Source organism: Natrix helvetica (genome assembly GCF_964273705.1).
Source record: "Natrix helvetica genome assembly, chromosome: 7".
Lineage (NCBI taxonomy): Eukaryota > Metazoa > Chordata > Lepidosauria > Squamata > Natricidae > Natrix > Natrix helvetica.
In genome coordinates this window covers 39,432,504-39,452,895 of record NC_138558.1, presented here as the reverse complement: position 1 = coordinate 39,452,895, position 20,392 = coordinate 39,432,504, and the positions used below count along the sequence as shown (strand labels likewise).

Here is a 20,392-nt window from a genome sequence, read left to right as displayed (position 1 = left end):
GACTGCTCCGGAGGCTTCAGGGAAGCGTCCTGAAGGTCCCTGAAGCCTCCAGAGAGCTTCCGGGTGGTGGGGGAGGCTGTTTTTGCCCTCCCCAGACTCCTATAAAGCCTGGGGAGCCTGGGAAGGGCGAAAAAAGCATGGAAAAAATGGGGGGGCGTACCTGTAGTGCGCGCATGCACACTGGGGGGTCACGCATTGAATTATGGGTGCAGCACACCCGCACACAAACCCCCTGTGCTCCCCTCACTTATGGCACACGAGCCAAAAAAGGTTCGCCATCACTGGCCTAGAATATCAATACCAGCATTTCCAAGTTTACGCAGGGGAATGTTTCTTTCCCAGCACTAGGCTCTCTCTCAGCCTTACACACTGTGGAAAGTTATCACCCAGCCCTCTCCCAGAAAAATAAAATACCTTAGGAAATATTGAAATGGCAGAATATTATATTTCCCTGGATGTGAAAAGGAAGAAATATGTTTTAAAGAGAGAATAGCTCCCTGCAGCTTCCTGCCCCCACCCACTTTGTCAATGGGCCATTAAGAAGGCCAAGCCAGGCCCTTTACATAATAAAGAGTTCTCTCCTTCAGCTCCAGGGGGATGGGATTAAGGCATGATAATATTGACCCTTTACCCAACTCACCACATGGCATCTGAGAACTCAACCAAACCTGGATTCAAGACGCAGCCTAGACAGATGCCCCTGCACGGCCCCATGGGAGTCTGACAACCAATCAGAATACAAGCTCAAGATCAAAGGCCAGAGAGGGCATAAAACCAGGGACTCAGCATCTCAGCTGCCCTTTTTTCCTTCTCTTTTTCTCCACCAACATTGAAGCATGTGATCACCTTTTCTGTTCAGGACTCAAGCCATGTGGTCCTGTCCACTATTAAAACCATATTTCCAAGCAGCCTCCATGTCTCCAGTGTCTTTTTCCCCACTTGGAGCCGAACCCAGAAGGACATTTCTTTCAACAAAACAATGTATATTTGTAGCACCAGCAAAAGGAGGGCCTGTTGTATTAAATCAAGCCTTCTTATTGCATCTTTCCTGCTCTTGACCAACAAACTTTGGCATTTTGACATACAGTATTATGTCTAACCTTCTAACTTGTATAGTTCTTCCAGCCATGGCTTGCTTGATGAAATTTTTTATATAGAAACCAACGTAATTTGAAAAAGGTATCTACAGTACGTAGCCCTAAAATGGGGAACAGTGTGTCTCCTGTGGAAACAATAGGCTGCCCTCTGAAACAGAAAAGATTGTTCAATGTGTATCCACTTTTAGCAAGCAGTGGTATCAGTAGATAAAACACAAATTGGAATAATTATTTTCTCCAAATAAACAAGGACACCTTATGGAGGAATGGGGAAAGAAAAATGATTTTATTCATTTATTTATTTGATAAAATTTATATTCTACTTTTTAGAATATAGAGCTTACATTTTATTCCCACAAAACAAACGTATGAAATAAATTAGTAATTGCAAATACAATTAGTATTTGGACTAATATACTGCCACACAGTGTTTTATAGCATTCTGCGAACAGTTTACAATATCAGCATTATTTGCAAAATGCCCCTTAAAATATGGGTCCTCGTTTTACTGAGCTCAGAAGAATGGAAAGCTAAGTTAATCTTGAGCCTCATCAGGATCGAACTCCAGGTTGTGGGCAGGTTGCCTGCAATGTTAGATTCACTCCACACATTGAACAGAAAAGTGTAACTATTTGTTCCAGGCATAAGAATGAACTTCAGCTTAAGTTTCCCTAGTTGTAGTCCAACCGTTTGATTAACACAGAACACAAAGGGGGCTAATTTAAGAGCAAAAGAGTAGCAGATGGGGACCCTAAGTAATAATGGATTGCATTTCATTGGATGGAATACAGATATTTTTCATCAGCAAACACATACAAATAATGTTGATATTAACAGTCACTGGCAACAATTTTGTTCTGATAACGTTTTCCACAATCAGTCAGATCTAGATGACTGTCCCTGTACAATCTACTTGAGTCCTATTCCTTTGCTCCACACCTCCATGCAGATCCCAACATTCCTCATTCCACTACTCCCAAACTCTTAGCCTAAGGTCCTGCTTCCCCTTCTTTTCACTCTAAGCTACTCTTCCATGTCTTTGGATGTAAAGTCCAAAATCAACTAATATAAATATAAGACTATACGGGTGATACAGTAAGTAAGACAACTTCTAATCGCAGCAGCAGATAAAGCAAAACACAATACATAGAACACTGCTCACATCACATACAACTCCAAAACAAACATCTTATTTATGTTTGTGTCCAAACCAAATATATGAAATTTGGTTTAGGAACTTTCCAACTGAACATAATAATAATAATAATAATTTAAATTTATTAGCCGCTCCCTTTCCGAAAAGGACTCGGGGCGGCGTACAATGGAGTAAAAAACATATAACATTTACATAAATCCATGACATACATAAGTACAAAGACACACATGTTCGGAGGAGGTTAACAGATACAATACATAGACAATTAAAAACCATTAAAATACCCTAATTACAAAACCCCATGTACAATCCAAATTCAAAATGTTAAAAAACAGACAGTCAGGAGGAGTACGAGAAAATTACGGTTGAGCCAGGCCAGATAGTTGGAAGAGGTGGGTTTTCAGTTGTACACGGAAGGAGCGGAGATCGGAAGTAATCCTGATGTCCCGGGGGAGGTCATTCCACAGGGCTGGGCCCATCACAGAGAAGGCTCTGCTCCTGGGTGTCGCCCCCCGACACTGTTTGGCGGTCGGCACCCGGAGAAGTCCCTCTCTGTGAGAGCGGATTGGTCGTAGGGATGTGTGGGGCAGGATGCGATCCTGCATGTAACTAGGCCCTGTGCCATGGAGCGCTTTAAAGATCATAATCAAGACCTTGAAACGCACTCGGAAGACCACAGGAAGCCAGTGCAGCTCGCGCAGGAGAGGTGTTACAGGGGAGAATCTAGTCCTCCCCATGATCACCCGCGCGGCCGCGTTCTGGACCAACTGTAGTCTCCGAGTGCATCTCAAAGGAAGCCCCATGTAGAGAGCATTGCAGTAGTCCAGGCGAGACGTCACCAGCGCATGGGTGACTGTGCGTAGGGCATCCCGGTCCAATAAGGGGCGCAATTGGCGCATCAGGCGAACCTGATGGAACGCCCCCCTTGCCACGGCTGTTACATGGTCATCCATGGACAGCCGGGCATCCAGGAGGATGCCCAAATTGCGCACCTGTTCCATAGGGGCTAGTTGCACGCCCCCAATGGCCAGAGATGGAAACACCTGGTTGAACCGGGGCGCCGGAAGCCACAGCCACTCCGTCTTGGAAGGGTTGAGTTTCAGTCATCTCTGCACAGAACAGTTCATGCATAGAATGTTTTATAGCATCACTAAGTATTTCCAAATTAATGTTCCATTTTAACACATTTATTTTTTTACTATTAGATAGTGGTATAAAAATCAATATTTTTGTGCATTTTTTGTTCTTTTGGAGAAATGCCATGAAATGTCAATCATGCATTTCAATATTACAAAATGTTCAAGTATACACATGGACTGCAGGTTCAATGTTCAGAAACCCATGAACTCTGGATGACAAAATCCATATCCAGATATAATGCTGAGTTTATCAAACTTAATTTTTAAATTGGAGAATCTCCATTTGCAATCCAATTTAAATTAATTCATCATGTCAGGTTATAATTTCATTTGTAAAACTATCTATTAACGTTCTAAGATACTTTAATTACTAAAGTAATTTTGCATTCACATGTTAAGGAATGCATTCTAAAATTGTAAAACATAGTAATGAGGAGAAAAACACATAGAAATAGAAAGCGTAACACACTCACAAGTTCTATCAAAATCAAAATACCAAAGCACTTATTGCTTGATTGCTTGTTCAATGTGTTCATATATATAGGGAAAAAGTTAGAAAAAAAGATACTATATAGTTAGGAATGTAGGTCAGACTGAAACCTAAATTGAGAGAACATGTCAACAGTCTGAAAACCTTTTAACTTTCTTTGTTAATAAAGCCAATTTTGTGAAAATTAAATCTAAATTTTAGAAGAGGAATGAGAAATCAATATTTCAGGGAGAGAGGTAATTTGCTCAGAGTTCTACGCTCCTTCCGCACGAAACTCAAGACCCACCTGTTCCAACTAGCTGGCCTGGCCTGGCTTAACTAGAACCTCTAACCTCCCTGGCAATTTTAATACTGTAAATGTAAATTTTGGGTTCTTAAATTGTTTTAAGTGTCTTAACTTATGGCTATTCATTTTAACTTAGTGGCTTGCACTTGCATTTGTATTGTTAAACATTGATGTTACCTCCTCCATGCCACACTTGTATATTTGATTTGATTGTACGTCGCCCCGAGTCCCTTGCGGAGAGGGGGCGACTGATAAGTCGAATACAAAAAAAAAAGAGTTAAAAATATGTGTGATTCTAGATGTTCTGGGGGATTTGGTAGACATATGTAAAAATGTCTGAGAAAGGATGCCTGCATCAGTTGCATTCCTGTCTTGCATTATTATTTCCAGATTAAGTGAGTTTGGAAAGTGCATCAAGGGAATTTCATTTTTTAAATTGAATAGCCTAGGTTTTATTAGAAACCCAACAGCCTGCTTCTGAGAGGCATCAGGAGGCTTAGCAAAGATTTATCACTCACCTACAGATAGACATTACTTACAATAAAAGCAGAAAGCATTATTAATAAAGACATCTTACAATGAAATAATCAAATATTAAATATACTTTTCAGACAATTAGACATTATACAATATATGTGGCAAATGAGGGTTATACTTGGCTAAATAATTGAATTTCAGAATATGTAATTAATAAAGAGAATTGGCAAATCCATGGCTCATAAATGGCATGGTACAATTTAGGAGAAACAATCTTGGAGAAATTATTCTTCTTGTCACCTAGTTAATATTGCTTTTATTTCTCTTTAAATCTGAATCTTATGAAAAAAACTGAAAGCTGAAATACACCGTTCGAGCTTCTACTCAAAGAGCAATTTAGAAATAGTTAACATTAAATTTTTCTATATTCTGTTAGACAGAAAACTATAATTTGACTTATGTATCAGAATTCCATTAATAAATGGCATTTTGAAAGTCTGTATTTGGTCTTCTAGCACCATATAAATTATAATAAAATCCCTTGTAAATTGTAGTAAACTGAGACATGGAATCAATTGCTTGTATGAAAAAAAACAAGTTTATTTTAGGGTGATGCTCATGCTGGATGCAAATCCAAATCTCAAGCACTCTACAAACTGTATCTGACTTTGAGTGAATACACAATAGAGTGACATTAATATTTATTTATTATTAAATATGTATACCGTCCTCCACAAAATAGCTTTAAAATAATGATTTATTTTATTCCATTTAAAACTTGTTCATCAAAAGAACAAGTTTTAAATGGAATAAAATAAATAATTATTTATTTAACGTAATTTCACGAGTATGCATGTTTTCTATCTCTGTGGATCATATTTTATGTTTGTTTATTTATATCTTATTGAAAGTCTTAATAACAATAATAAAAACTATAAAAACTAAGCTAGAATTAAAAAGAAGAAAGGACCCTCAGGGCTGCCTACATTGCTCTTATTTCTCTACAGCAGGGGTGTCAATGTCTATTTCATTGAGGGCCTCATCAGGCTTGTGTTTTACCTCTGGGGAGTGTGGCGAGGGTGGGTGTGGCCATCTTGACATCAGTTGTGTCAGGGTGCCTGTGGGGGCCCGAGCGCTCTGCCAGTGAAAATGGGCTCTTGAGCTCCGTTTTTTGCTGCGCCGGCCTCCTACAACCCTCTGCCAGTGAAAACAGAGCCCAGGAGGGACGCACAGGGCCCTCCCAAGCTCTGTTTTCACTGGCAAAAACACTGTGGGCCAGTCTTCGCTGTGTCCAGGGTGGCCTCATGGGCCAGATCTAAACACCCCATGGGCAGGATCCAGCCTGTGGGCATTGGTTTGACATCCCTGCTCTATACCAATGACTGAACCTCAAGAGTTTAACTGTCTGTTAAAGTTCTGAAGTTTTCATATGATACAACAGTTATTGGCCTCATTTGAGACAGTGATGAGTCTGCATCTACTACAGATGGAAGATGGAACAACTGGTCTTTGGTGCAGCCATAACAATCTGGAGCTGAATATGCTTAAAACTATGGAGGTGAGAATGGATTTTAGGAGGAGCCCCTTCTACTGTATTCAACAGGACAGTATCACCAGTAGAGTTTTGGGGTTCTATAATCTCCCAGCATTTTAAATGGACGCTTAACATTAGAACCATCATTAAAAAGACACAACAAAGTATGTTCTTCCTGTATCAACTCAGAAAGTTCAGACTACCCCAGGAGCTGCTGATACAGTTTTACGGAAGAATTATTGAGTCAGTTATTTGTACTTCTATAACTGTCTAGTTTGGTATAGTAACTAAACAGGACAGGTACAGACTCCAACTGATAGTCAAAACTACAGAAAGAATAATTGCAACCAGTCTGCCTTCTACAGAAGACCTGTATATTGCATGGGTGAGAAGGAACACTGAACAGTTATCTGCAGGTCCCTCACAGCCTGGATATAAACTGTTTCGACTCTTTCCCTTGTGACAGTGCCAAGACAACTAGATACAGGCACAGTTTTTTCCCTCATGCCATCACTCTGCTAAACACCTAATTCACGCAGTTCTGTCTTGTGTGTATGTGTGTGTGTGTGTGTATTAACCCATACAATGTGGCTGTAGTATTATTATTTATCCTTTTTATTATTATTTTTTTACTTCCCCCCTTTATTGGTACATTCGTCTTCTCTCTGTAGTTTTGCAAGAACACTGAGTGATTTTGTACCGGAAACAAATTCCTTGTGTGTTTAATAACAGTTAGCCAAATAAAGCATCCCATTCAATTTAATTCAAATGGGAAAAAAGAAAAAACTAAAAGTGGAGAAAGAAAAAAATAGAATAAAAACAGCAGGAAAAAATATAAACATATAAAGAAGTAACATCTGATCTTCCTCACAGCAGTTGTAAGTACAATTGTACCTTAACTTGTCTCTCTAAAGTTACATCATGACTCTTTTCTATTCTAATTAAAACCTTAAGTTCATTTCTTTTCTTTTTGATGCAAAATTTCCCTAAAAGAATTCCAGTCTCTAGGTTATATTTTCTCAAGGCAGAAGGAATCGTAGTGTGAAATTATCTTTCTACAAAGCAAAGAAACTTCTGATACAAGTCAGTTGTTATTGCAATCCACAAATTAGCCAAATAAAGCTCACTGCCAAAAGCAACTGCCATTAAGATGAACTTTTGCACAGGTAATTGTATGTATGCATAATGTGTAACAAAGAACTTGTTTTTGAGTACAAAAATGTACAGTATCATACCTTGCCTAAGTGTTTCACACTAATATTTTTAGTTGTATTCATTATAGTAAAATATTCTACTTCTCTTTATTGAAATAATATGCCCTGATTATTATTCCATAACATATCATTAAATATAATTACACAATTTTTTTTATTTTTTGTTGCATGTGTCAATTTATTATTTATTTCATCATCATCATTCTAGCCATCATCTACCTACTGCAGGATGAAGGCTTCTTCTGCATGTTTTCAACCAATACTGTCTTAAGCTTTCTTTTGCCAATTTGGCCTGCAATACTTGCTGAGGTCGTCACTTCATCTTGTTTTAGGTCTCTTCCATGGATGCTTTTTATCAAGTGGGTTTCATTCTATGACTGCCTTGGTCCACCTGCCACCATTTCTCCTTGCTATGTGACCCTCCCATTTCCTTTTCAATTCTTTTTCAGTTTTGATGGCACTGCATCTTTTCGTTTGTTCTCTAATCCATGTGCAGGTCATTCTCTCTTGTCTTGTATGCTGAGCATGTAACTGTCCACGACTCTTTGCACCACTTGTAACTTTTGAATTGATTGTGAAATTAGTGTCATATTTCACTGGAATATGTTAGAACAGGAAGCACACACTGATCGAAAACTTTTCTCTTCAGGCACAAGGGGAGGTTATTCTTGAAAAGTATGCCAAATGCCTGTCAACCACATTTAACATGCCGTTCAATTTTCTTTTTTGTATCAGCTTCATTATTTATTTAATCAAACAAATATAGTGGTACCTACAGCAGCTCTTGCTAAAACAATGACGTGATTTATGGTAAACACATCTTACTGATTTCAGTGTCAATTAATTACAGCTACTTCGTAAGATTTTTTGGGGAGCCGGTTTTTCAAATCGTAATAATAATAATTCTTAAATTGTTCCTTTAAGATTTTAATATTTATTAGGCTTTTCACACCTTTGATTTTTTTTTCTTTACATGTTATACATCTTATTTTCTCCAGTTCTGAAGCATTTATATTCTGGAGTTCTGATTTCCTCCCCTGCATACTAAAGAGATTTAAAAGCAAATCTCTTTAGTAATAGTTTACTGCAATCTTTTCAAATAATAAATTATTTTCTTGTGTTTTTTATTTTTAGTTTGAGTCTTTCCTAGTATTTGAACAGAGAGTTTAGAATTCATTAAATACGCTATCTGTGCATTCAAAGGAATTTTGATTGAAAGAATGGTGAGAGCAATACACTCATTTATAATCATAAATAAAACCCCACTGATGAAAGAAGATTAAAAATGTTTTCTTTACTTCATCAAGGCAAAGGAATTGTTTATATGTTCTCTTCAATATCAATTGCTATTCTGGCAGCTGTTCCTCATAAATACACATTTTTCTTAAAATTTATACTTACAATCTTCGGCTTATTTGCAGCCTGATTACATACAGGTTTATTCAAATATTTCTTTCATATAATTTATGCATGAAATTGCATTCTTTAAAGTCATACTATGCACAACATTATTTCTGAATTTAAACAAGCATCCTTTATTCAGCTGTTTTTATTTGGAGAAAAAACAACCGTACAAATCTCAGACTCATTGTTTTTCTGCTGTAAAACACTTCTTCTTAAGTGCTCTTTGCCATTAAAACTCTTCTAATTACAAAACACCTTTGAAGACAACTATAATTCAAGTAGGAAATAGTCATGATCAAAACCAGCAAAAGTTTCCATTCTAGAATTTATGTGGGAGGTATGGGTTCTTGTATATAAACACATATATGGGCACGTGTATATATAGACAAATTTAAAACATCAAAATTTCTATACTGCACATATGCAGTTACAACAAGCATTTTAAACCAAAATTCTTTCCTATTCTTATCAATGCTTTTTTAGCATAACATGGTTACAAATCTGTCTTTATAAACACAGATAAGCAGCACATATGTTAATTTGATTAATTTGTGAGTTAACACTTCTACCTGAAATGACTGAAAAACTATGAAAAGGTACAAAATGGACACAAAAAAAGTAAGGAAAAGGAGTATCCATGCAATAAAACTAACTTGTTTAAAAAGGCTAAAATGTTTCTGCTGACTTTCAAATCATCAGCCTTCCATTTAGTCAAGTATTATAATTATTCAGCTGTTTGTAAATTTATGATAAAGTATAGCGTAGTACCTACTGACTTATTTGGAGGAATATTCAATTCTCTGCAAATTAACTGCTGGATTTAATCTGCAGTCATCTGAAGCACACTAAATGAACTGAATATGTGCCCTTAAGGAGATACAATGTGAAAAACACTACATTACAAGTGGAGCAGAAGAACATGGCCTATGCTTTGAATAGTGAGTAGGAAATTAATACAAAATGTTATTGTTGCTTTATGTCTCATAGAATCAGTAGTTCTATCTAGTGTCTCTTGCCTGCTTGTATACTTCCAATTATAAAAGATGGATAATGTTGCAGATAGTATTATTCTTCTCTAAATTTAAGTAGACTGATAAAATATACCAAGTTCAGACATTATTTCCTATATTTAATTCTAACATCTACAATTTTATAATTAGATAATGTCTGATAAATAGGAGCAGGTATGATAAAACCTCAATAGCTGAGCAAATGTGTACATGTGGCAATGAGGAAGTTGAAGATAACTCACATGTCCTATCGTGGGGCAAGTACAACAGGGACATCAGATTAACATATATTCTCCCTCTATTAGAGAGAGTTCTAGAGAGGTCTCTAATAGATAATTTCTAGATGAACCATCTCCTCCAGGATTCAAATCCAGCCACCATTCATCCAGAAGCGAAATTTTCTGCTGCTGCAATGATAATAAACATCTAAAGAACTAAAGATCCTTGTTCATATTACTACTTTGCTTAGTTATTTTCCAATAATTTTTACAGAACGTATTTATTTTGATGTTTAACTTTTGTGCTGGTCTGTGACCATAATAAAGATTGATTCTGATAAATAGGAACTACTATGTATACTGTGTTAAGCTTCCAAGGAAAAGGCTAATATGAATCTAACATAAGTTTATTAATAAATATAAATAAATACCCTTCACTTATTTTAGTCTAGTTTACCAGATTATAAAAATATTGTATTTGCTTAAAAGAAACTCTACAAAAATATACTGAAATGCAGAATTTCAAAAGATCTTACAATCACTATTATATGTTACCAATTGTTCAACTGCCAGAATTAAAGGTAATGTATTACATTACTTTAAAACTCTACCGTTTCTTATTTAAAACCAATGGATAAATTAAATACTACTCAAGAAATAAATTTTCTTAAAATGTATTGCATTTGAAAAAAGAATTGTTTATTTCAATCATATTATCCTATGGACTTATAGACTATTATATGTTTAGCACAAGAAAAGTAATAGACAAAATTTACTTTATTTTCCGAAAGAATCCAAAATAGCTTCATATTGATAGTATTCTTGTATATATCATTAGAAATATTTCAATATAATATTCTGTAAAGGTAACCAGAGTTTCAAAAATACAATAATATAATATGTTACATTTATATTTATATCTGTACCTATTTTTTTCTCTTTTTAAGTGAAGGATGACACTATAAATAACTGTTTGATAATTAAATTAAGTAACAGTTAAATAATTAAATTAAGCTTTTGAATGGCAAGAGTAAAAGCAGTTCTTTCAAAAAAGTAGGCAATTTTTAAAAATAATGAAAAAAAATGTAATGCATTTAAATGAATGCATAAACAAGGCATACTTTTCTCTCCAAAAGCTGCACTGTAACTGAAGCTAGAATTCAGATGTTCTGAGGTTAAAGCTGTCACTTCATTCCAGGAAAGCACCACAGACTGAATCTGACCTTACTTCATCTCAGTTTAAGTTAATTTTTTGGACTGTTTTCCCCAGCATGTGTTTTAAAACTAATATCCAAGTCTAAAACATTTTTTTATCTGATCTTGAATATAATTACAAAATGAAATTGTTGATTATGTTTATTAAGCAATTTACACTTTTTAAAAGAGCAGGACAGATTTGTAAACACACCAGCATCATTTGTTTTGAAAAGACTTTTGTATTTAAGATACATGTTTTACCTGGAATTTATAGGATTATGATCAAATCATTCTTTTTTAAAGATAAGAACCATATCTAAAACATGGATTTGCACTAATTTATTAAAGATTTAAAGATTATCTTCAAAGCTGCCTAACACTTAAATCAATTTAAAGTCTTTTTTTTTTTTGCAAAAGCTAACATCTGATAAATGCTTACTTTCAGTCACATAACAGATACTGCAAATGTGTGTGTATGAGTGCATGTAAATACATTTACAGATATCAAAATTTAAGTCAAATTAAATGTTATCTACTTATAATAAAATGAATGTAAACAAGTAATTCCAAATCACTATAGTATAGAATGACATACAATTTAATGAAAAATTTAATGTATTTTTTTTAATGTAATGTATTTTTCTAGGCACATACTCAGACAATCATGCACGTCTTAATTTATCATATGATGTCAATAATACATCAAAATATTAATTGAAAAAAATTGATCCAGAATTTTTGAGTCTATTATAATAAGAAGTGACATAAAGAAACATATTGAACATTAGTGACAAAAAAGAAACATATTGAACATTAGTGACAACTAGAAAAGTGGTTATAAATTTGCTATAAAGTAACAGATAATCTAAAGCATAGAGAAAAGTTATATCTTGGTGTTTAATTTCTTTCCAACACTATTAACAATAAAATATCTGATATTAGTTTAAGTCTAAGCATAAGGGAAACTTTTATTTCTACTTCCAGTTATTTCTCTATTAATATCTTAATCTGACTAATAGTTACGATACTGCAGACATACATATCTGTAATAATTCTTGCATTATTTACCTTCATATAACAGGCATGTCTTGATTTAATTATTATATTAATCCTTTTTTAATGTTATACCTTTGAGGGTATTAATTAATAAGGGTATTAATTACATATTAATAATAATATGGCAATAGCATCAAATAGATCATATCTATGTTAAGTAAATAAGCAACTGTCTTCTGACTAGTTGGCACAAACTGAAGGACTAAAGTATAGGAGGGCAAGAATTTCCATTCAGACTGAACAGCAAGAATCATAATGGCAGCCCTAGATCTAAAATTATAATTGTCCAAATATTTTTAATTTTTATAATACTAAAATATAATTATCATAATTTAATAGAAACATAACAAGTGGCTCAACTAAGATTATACATAATATGTTATTATAATAAATGAAATAATTAGCTAAGACTGCTTCAAAATTTGAGAGAGAAATCTTTTCAAGCTCTATCTAAAGATATCTAGTTTTGACCCTAAGATGTTTTAAATATAATATTTCTAATCAATAATAATCATAAAATTAATGTGGACTATAAAGCACAATACATCTTCAGTGGCTCCTAATGGTTTGCATGTGCATGAATGTCTATGATTATGTAATAAAAATTAAGAAACTATAAGAAATATTTCCAAAGTTCTGCCAAAGTTCTACAGGTTTTGTAATAAAAAGACAATATAAAAGAAAAGTGATTGTATGCCAATATAGAATAATATTTTTGCTTCACAAAATAAAAAATATTCTAGAAAGGTTTCAGAACTAAACTATGTCTTTCAGATTAGCCCATATTTCAGTTCATTGTCATTATAAAAGGAGAAGAAAATGCCAATCATCTTTAAACTGTCATTTTTTTAAAAAAAAACCTCTATATTAAAAATGTCATTAAAAAAAGAATGAGAAGGGTTCAAAAGAATATTTCCTGTTAGGAATATGGCAGATTAACAACGATAAATCATCAATATAAATGACTATTTGTTTTACAAAACCCATTTATTATAGGAACATTAGACAATTACATGTACATACATTTCTAGAAACGTAAGTTGTACCCTGTAAGTTAAAAATAGCTGCATCATAAATGCAATATTGTAATGAACTATTACAAGTTGATACCAGAAATGTAAAAAATGAAGATGAAACTATTAGCCTTTGTTTCATTCAGTGCAATTGTCTTTAAATCTTTATAAGATAAAGCTCCTGCAAATCAAAGTTAGATCCTGCAAAGGTTTTAATGAGAACCAGTATTAGGACTCAATCTGCATCAGTACTTCTCTGCCTTCCAAAGAATTATCACATCCAATTCAACATACTAGTTTTAACCTATAAACTTCTAAGTGATTTGTAATTTCAATAAGATGGAATGTATCTTCTTGTGTGGATCTGTTTGGTCTCTTTATAATCTTCAAAAGGTTTGTCTTTTTTCTTCCTATGGCTCTCAGTGAAAAGTTTGAAAGTGGCCATGTAATAAAATGTCTTTTCATTATGGTCAATTTGGTTTTGAAATGCCTCTCCTTTACATCTGCTACTATTTTTTGGTGCCAGGTGTCCTGTTGTCTAGGTTTTATTACTAATTCCTGTTTCTGGTTCCTTATATAGTAATATATAATTTTACATAATATATAATAGTTTTATATAATAAATGTTATAAATGTTATGTAATAAGTGATGTATTTTAGTGTCACTATTTTGATATCTTCTATCAATCTTGTTTCTGCATGCTGTTTCTAAAATGTGGTTTCCATTGTTTTAATTCTATTCTAATTTCTTCAATGTCTTTGTATTTGAAACATCTGGTGGGGGGAAAATAATAAATATTAATAAAACATTAAGTGACTATACAGGTTGACTCTATATTCACATTAACATCCTTGAGAGTTGAATTATTCAGTTTTCTGACTGCCTCTTCTAATATGCATTTCAAAATTATTCTAGTTTTCTAACAAAAAAGCAGATTTAATATTATAGAATTATCCTATATTTCTATTAACTTTTGTCTCTAAATACATTTCTGGATACTTCTTTAATGTCATATAATATTAGACATGCAACTAAGACTTACACGTTTACTCAGAAATAAAACAGCTGTGTTCATAGGACTGCAGTCTAAGACCTTTTCGAAGTAATCCTGTTAACGGTGGCACTTGTTTCTGAGCAGACATGCACACAAATGAGTCAGTCAAATATAGATTTATGTGAAAAAAAATCTGAGATAAAATCTGATACTATTAATTTTCATTCAGTTATCAAGATTAAAAAGGGAAAATATAGGCCAATCAAATGAATCTGAAATCATTTTACAGAGTTGAGCACAGAGTAACCAACCAAATCCTTTAAAAAGATGTTATGATTTCAATTTGATCCTGTATTACCATTATAATTCCCCTTCACTAATGAAAATGTACTCAGATTAGTGCATTGTTTGTTTTTTAAAAATGGTCAAGAATAACAATAGAGCTGAAAAGCTACACACAGAACTTCTGTTCTCTATCTTAACCCATCTTTCCACTTGCTTCAAAGACAGCCTTATCTCTCCACCCTTTCCCCATTTCTCAGTGGTATTAGCAAAATATTGCACTGCTCTGTATCCCTAACTTATATAACTTGAAGAAAATTACGATACTCACAGTAATAATAGAAGTATTAAATAGTACAGTAAGTATATATTATTTATAGATTAAAAAGTTTTTTTTACAAATAATGAAGAGATGTTTCATAGCCATGCTTTCAATTCTGTTAACTAAAATGTCTAATACAAGCCAAAATAATTAATTTTCACTTCTTCTACTAGCACATGTTCAATTACTTTGCTTTATTGTGACAATTTAAAGCAGGGTTATTGCCAAAATCAACTGCAAGGCTATTCCACTAGAATTTTCAAAAACACCTAAGTGAAAACTATTTTAAAATCATCCAGAAAAGCATATTTATTTCTTCGAATGTATGCTTAATAATAAATAATCCTATACAGCAGGTCTGTTGAAAACATGACATATTCTTAAAGAAAATATTTTATTTTTATTTTATATTTGCATTTTGGTGTGGTGTGTGTGTGTGTGTGTGTGTGTCCAACTGTTACTGATATTTGGAAAAGAAAATTTACATCACTGAAACTATTCTGACAGTGTTTTTAAACAACTGATTACATTTCAGCTTGATAGTTTAGATTTTGGTCAGGCTGTGATGATGATTTAGATGGAGGCAAGTGCCAGTATTCAATATCCTCTAAGTAGTTTGGCTGCACAAAACTTGGGAAGAAAGTAACTACATTCATAGATGGAATGGTAAGCACTTACATTAGATATAAAGGTCACTCTGCCTCTTATCTATATCTCTTCTTCTTGCTTATTCTGCATTTCTTGCTTTCCGTTTTGCAACAACGTGCTAAATGCAAAGTCTGGTTGTATTTTGAGAAAAACTTTACAGTAGAAATAATAAATGGTTGACCTTAGGAAATGACATATTACTGTTGGATTGAAAGAAAACTAATATAATAAGCAAACATTCCATGCACCAAAAATGAAAAGCTTTTAGACAGGAACCTTCTACAAACTCATTGCGGTCCGGTAAGTCTAATAGGGAGCCTTTGCTCAGTTCCTCATGTGTTACATCAAATGAACCACAACTGGACAGAAAGTAACTTTGGACTGAAGGGAAATAATGAAACCTTGTTGAGCGATTCTGCAAAGTTGAATCTGGTTGAAACAGTCCCACACCACCAACTGGCAGAGGAAAAGATGGACTCTGGGTTGTTCCTTCTCTTTCCTTCCCAGTGCTAGGCACGCTGTTATTAGGGAAAGGATACACATCCCAAGTGAAGACAATCGGGATTAAGACTGGCAAGGCAGAATTGTCTCATCAAAAGATTGTGGAAAGCCAACAAAACCGCAAGGACATAAAAAAAAAGAAAGAAACGGTGCTACGCTGCGATTGGGGAAAACAAACAACCAGGCTTCGTAAAACTTTACAGATTTAAATTCCGAAGAGAGATCAGACCTTGTCTATCAAATTTAGACTCTCCTTCTTTAGGTCTGATGCTCAATCTTTTTCGGAGTTACGTGCTGGGCAGTCCACTACGGCCAACCACCTAATGAATTGGTTGCCATTATAAAACTGAAAAAGGTGGAGAAAAGAAAGAGATGAGAGAGAATAGCCACGATGTATTTACAAGTTTCCAAAGATGCTGCATCTTTATGTCTCCCCCGCGCACAGCCTCTTAGGAATCTGCAACGCTTCTAACAACTTCCTGGGGTGGCTCTCGGGGCAGTATGGGCAGGGCTCCAAGTCTTAGCCGAAGCCCAGATTTCTCTCCGTGGACTCTGGAGGGAGAATCAGGAGCGGAGCTGACCTGGCTTTCCTTACGCACCCCCAAAGCCCCCCAATAGTAACTTCAACTATTCTAAAGCACCGGCGAGATCCCGTCCAAAGGCTCAGAATTCCCTAGCCGCCCAAGCCAGACGACTCGGGATAGCCCAGAGGGCTTCTCTGCTACTGTTGAAGCGCCCCCCCCCCTAACACGGCGAACCGTGGCCGCGCGGAAAACCTTGCCCGCTTACCTGAACGGCCAAACCTTGTTTGGCCCTCGCCGACCTTGCCCAAAGTTCGTCAGGCGAGATGAGCCTTGGCTCGGAAGGAGGACCGAGCTCGCCCGGAGCTCCTTGCCTGCCAAGAAACAGCGGGACAAGTCCACGGAAAGACTTCCTTCCAAAGTCCGTAGCCCCCGCCGCCACTTGCGTCGCACTCGGCCGCTCGTTGGCTTTGATTTAGTTCTCCTTTTTGGTTGTTGTTGTTGTTGTTGTTGTTTTCAGCGGGCAGGAGGAGGGCAAGCGAAGGCTGCTCAGATTGTTTCCATTCTTCCAGCGAGGGAAACTCTCCAAAGACGAGAGAAAGAGAGACTGAGGCGAAATTGGTGCTGGGAGGGGAGAGGAACTCTTGGGAAGCCCGAGAGCGACGGGCAGCAATTGAGTTTATTTTAACGTTTAAGCCAGTCGGGAGGGAAAGGCGTTTGTCCGCGCGAGTCTTAGCAATTCGCTGCCTGTCCGGCTGGCTGAGTTAGACATGTGGTGTTCGCCCTGAATGTCACTTGAGCGCGGCGTGCAAGAGAGCCCCTCTTCCCCCTCAAGCCCAGGCACAGCCCCCTGCTGCTTTCCCTCCCCGGCCCGTGGCAACCGCACACGCTCCCTCGCGCACACAGCGCGCGCAGGGCCGCCGAGCACCAACCAGGCGCCTGAGCAACGCCCGGCGATGTCCCGTCACGGGCGCTTTTTCTCTCCCGCGCCAGTTGTCTCAGGGGGTGGCCGGGGAGGGGGGTGTATGGAAACGCAGCCCACCCCGCACACGTTTGTAGGCGTGCTTACCTCAGGCGGGGAGGAAGCATTCTTCAAAGCCTTTCTTAAGCTTTGGGGAGGAAATATTAGTCTTAGCTCTCACTAAAAAAAGGTTCTTGTAGTGCCTGCGCTAAGTGGCTTCTATGCCACTCTTCTGGCCCAGTTGCAAGCAGGTGTTTTAAGATATAGAACCAACCGAGGGATATGCCGGCCCAGGACATGAAGAGTTTATTATGGCTACAGGACTGAAGCGCAGTACAAGCCAGCATTTTCTAATTACACTTGTATCTGATCAAGCTGCCGTGTTTCTCTTTTGCCCTTCATTAGCAACATCATATTGATTTTAATGGTGAAGGAAATTCCTGTCCTGTTCCTCTTCCGTGCTGATCCATGGTGTGTAGTTTTCTTTTACAAGGAGATGCCAGAAAAAGATCTGGGACTTGGCCATTTCAAACTTGGCCAATTCAACAAACAAATAACTGAACCTTTATGCTGAACACCTGGAACCTACTGTCTGATCATTTTCCATTTTAAAATTAAAGTGCTCAGCAAATGGGGGGGGGGGAGATCAACATTTAGGAATCAAATTAGATTATAAACATGAGATAACTATTTCACCAGGTTCCATGAAACAACTCAACGTAAGCGGTTTAATATGTTTCACCTAACAGAACTCAATATAGGCAAGCCTATGTTATTACAGCTAATTTTATCTCAGTAAGTCTTAAAGCCAAAATATGTTTAAAGTAAAATAGAAAGCCCAGACTACGACTTTGCATAGCCTCAAACAGTAGGATAATTGACAAGCACTAAACACAAACAAAATGTTTATGCTTGTGTCATCCAGTTTTTATTGCAAGCACTTTTCAGTCCAAACAGAAACAAAGTCATTATTAGTGTCACTCTACTAGCAGTTTTATAATTTCAAATATTCACACTCAGTGTCAGAGAGAAAGAAATAACTATGACACCAATACCTGGTATCCCAAGTCTGTAAGGTAACACAATGCTATCATAGCAAAATAGATCATATATTGGAAAACCTTTGCTTTGTGACATGTTATGAATTAGTGTTTCTTAAGTATCACATTTTTATTAAATTATAAGACATTGTAAAATACAAAAGCAAATAAGAAGACAATGAGGGGGAATCGAAAAGGGGAAGAAAAGTGAGAAAGGATAGGGAAAGAAAAAGAAGCATTGACTTCCAACTCTCTCTGTTACAGTAGAATAAGGCATTAACAACAGATCACAGCCTTTTGCTTTTCCATAGTAATATGAATAAGTCATTTCTATAAAGATCTATCAATCTAATCTGGAATACCCAAAATCAAAATTTCATTATTTTCCACATCAAGCACGAAGTTCAGAAGTGGTTCTATCAATCAAAATAGTCAGTTTTGCCATTTCAGCCAACTCCAATCGAAGTGACCTTCCGTTTTTGCACATACAATAGTCTGTCAACATATATAATAACAAAGTTCCATTTTTTTCTCCAGTTCTTTTTCCATTAAACCCAAGAGGAAAAGTTCTGGTTCATTTTTATCTCCATTTTCAGGATTTTCTGTATTAAGATATGAATCATAATCCAATTATTATTACTTTTTGCTTTATCACATGTCCACCATAGATGGTAAAAAGTCCTTTCTTTGTTTTTACACGTCCAACATACATTTGACAAACCATTATACATCTTAGATAAGTTATCTATTGTTAAATGCCAACAATGCATCATCTTATATAAATTCTCTTTAAATTATAAAGGTGAAGGTTTCCCTTGCACATATGTGCTAGTCGTTCCTGACTCTAGGGTGTGGTGCTCATCTCCATTCAAAGCTGAAAAGCCAGCGCTGTCCGAAGACGTTTCCATGGTCATGTGACTGGCATGACTAAATGCCAAAGATGCACAGAACGCTGTTATCTTCCCACCATAGTGGTCCCTATTTTTCTACTTTCGAACTGCTAGATTGGCAGAAGCTGGGACAAGTAACAGAAGCTCACCCCATTATGTGGCACTAGGGATTTGAACCACCAAACTGCCGACCTTTCAATCCACAAGCTCAGCGTCTTAGCCACTTAGCCACCCTTGTCCCTGTTTTAAATTATAATTTAATGTAAATTTTAGACATGTTTTCCCATTGTTCAAGCATCACATTATATCCAAATTTCCTTTCCCACTGAATCATACAATGTTTCACATGTTCATTTTCCACATTCAATTTCAATAACGTTTTATAAATCTTAGCAATAATATGTTCACCGTTGCCACATTTCCAATTCATTTTAGTGTTTCTTTACCAATATTATTTAGCTACTTTGTGAGATGGTCTGTTGTATCACCTGTAAATCTTCTGGAGCAGGGTTTTAGTATTGTGCCATCATCATAAAAAGTAGAAACTCTTTTTAAACTTCTCTTAGCTGTTATACCAGGTGTGTTTATTGCTAATATCAGAAAATGAAAGGGAAAAAATGAAATTGTATTCAGGGCAATGTAAATTAAGCTTTAAATGATTTCTTTGTTGTTGTTCAGTCGCTCAGTTGTTTATGACTCTTTACAACCCCATGGGCCACAGCACCCCATGTACCACAGTACTCCAGCGAAGGACACCATCCTTCACTGTCTCCCGGACTCTGCCCAAACTCATGCCTACTGTGTCAATGGCAGTATCTCATCCTCTTCTGTCTCCTTTTCCTTTTGCCTTCAATTTTTTCCTAAATCAGGTTCTCTTCACATTTGGTAGTCAAATTATTTGAGTTTCAGCTTCGGTATCTCATTTCTAGCTGCATAAATAT

At 36.0% G+C, this 20,392-nt stretch overlaps 1 protein-coding gene across 3 annotated transcripts in view; it reads right to left on the bottom strand.

The window, feature by feature from the left end:
- The window catches only part of NDNF (neuron derived neurotrophic factor), a 31,547-nt gene extending 12,918 nt beyond the window's left edge, over window positions 1-18,629 (bottom strand). Inside the window, exons 1-2 of one of the 3 annotated variants that reach the window (XM_081959967.1) lie at window positions 18,577-18,629; window positions 16,829-17,143 (exon numbers count right to left, since the gene is read on the bottom strand). The gene's annotated coding sequence lies outside the window, so the exon portion shown is untranslated. Of the gene's footprint in view, window positions 1-16,828; window positions 17,144-17,629; window positions 17,836-18,576 lie in introns of those variants that run through there. The other 2 variants (XM_081959968.1, XM_081959969.1) reach the window with 2 other exon arrangements.
- Between the last annotated feature and the right edge of the window lie 1,763 nt (window positions 18,630-20,392).